Source organism: Echinops telfairi, unplaced genomic scaffold (assembly GCF_000313985.2).
Source record: "Echinops telfairi isolate 266 unplaced genomic scaffold, ASM31398v2 ScPeMD7_5;HRSCAF=22, whole genome shotgun sequence".
NCBI lineage: Eukaryota > Metazoa > Chordata > Mammalia > Afrosoricida > Tenrecidae > Echinops > Echinops telfairi.
Genome location: NW_022103901.1, coordinates 16,006,735 through 16,008,436, shown reverse-complemented (window position 1 = coordinate 16,008,436; position 1,702 = coordinate 16,006,735). Strand labels below are relative to the sequence as shown.

General features: G+C 56.9%; 1 pseudogene; it reads right to left on the bottom strand.

Annotated features, from left to right (window-relative positions):
• Positions 1–281: 281 nt before the first annotated feature.
• LOC101643720 lies at positions 282–1,455 on the bottom strand (annotated as a pseudogene).
• Between the last annotated feature and the right edge of the window lie 247 nt (positions 1,456–1,702).

Here is a 1,702-nt window from a genome sequence, read left to right as displayed (position 1 = left end):
AGTTCTCTATCTAAAATCAGAATGTATTAGGTTTTTAGTGGATGATCAACTACATGTCAGCATATGGTCAGTCACTTAAGAAAAAGCAGAAGGTCGTTAGGCCGGCTATATTTTTGACTGCTGGTATGACCCAGGGACAGAGGGACAAGAACACGCTGTAAGGGTCCCCTGGGCAAGGGCACGCTGGTTTCGTTTCTCAATCAACATCCATCAACAACAGCTCCAGTCCTCAAATAGACACAGACTTTGGACACCTCCTCCTATCGCTGCTTCTACTGCCCTACATGGCTCCCTGCATCCCCTCCCCCAGATTCTGAAAGAATGCAGAGAAACTGGCCTTTCTGAGGACTGGCTGCTCTACTCTACCTTACCAGAACTATGAGGCAAATGAGGGGTACAGATGAGGAGGGCACATTGGCACAGGGTGGTGGGTGCTTCCAATACTGGATGGTGTCCAGAGCAGCTCCGACGTCGTGAGTCTTGGTCTGCAGGAGCCTGGTGAGCCAACCACCTTCCTCACAGAAACCCATGGTCAGCATCTGGGAGAGGGCCTCGATCAGCCAGGGGTCCGCTTCTGGTGGCAGGGGTGGGTACAGTGCCGCTTGCTTCAGCCCTGTGGGGCCATGCTGGGAAGGCTCCAGAGAGCTTGGCCTTTCTGATTCTGGCACCTGCAGAGACTGGAGTTCACCCGTAGACGGGTCCGTTTCTTTTGAAGAAGGCAAATGAGTCCAGCTGTCCTCTCCTCCTGAACAGTTATTAGACTCCATCTGTTCTGTCCCTCCCAGGGCCTGGGGGAGCAGACTTGCCTCAGGTTGCCCCACTGGCTCCTAGGAGATCTGCATTTGCTCTGCCTTCAGGAGGGCAGCGGCTGGCTGGGAGTTGTCCATCTCTGTGCTAGAAAGGTCTGCAGAGACTGGCTCAGTCGGCTTCATTTCCGTCTGTGTTCCACGTCAACATCAACTTCAAAGCCCAGGGGGCAGAGCACAGCGGCCACACTTTGCCCTACGTTCTTCAGAAAGTTAACCTTAGGATGCTCCGAGGGACCAGAAGCCGTTTCACTGGGGCGGGTGGGGCGGGCATCCCCTGCCCGAGGAGGAGGTGGGCTCCAGTTGCCTGGTAGGCCCATTTCCCAGCCTGGCCACCCGAAGTGCCCGTGTTTCAGCTTCGGGAGCCACGCCCTGCACTGAAGGAGGCAAACTTGGTGCGCTCGCTGTGCATGCCCTCGCCCTCGCACACAGCGCACAGGTGATAGTTGGGGCAGACTGCCCGTGCAGGGGGCTCCCCCGCTACAGGCCCATTGCGACCATCACACATCACACTGGGATGCTCCAAGCTAGCCTGCACCTCCTGCGCACACGTGGGGCGGGGCTCCAACGGGCACTCCTTCTTCTCTTCCATGTGAATACGGAAGGTGTCATCCTTCACATAGGGCAATGCCATCGTCCGCCCCTCGGCACTGGATAAGGCAACCAAGTCTCCATCCTCGTCAGGGTAGCGCTCCTGGAAGCCTCCGGGCCTCAGCCAGGCAACACGGTGGCCCCTGGTCCAGCTGCGGCCTTGCTTGCGCAGAAGCTGCAGCTGCGGATCGCGGGCCGCACCTTCAGTCCCCAGAAGGGAGGCTTGACCTCAGTGAATCGGAACCAAACTGGACTCGGCTTTTCTTCTTTTTGCCTTTGTTGTTGTGTTTTGTTTTCTTTTGTTG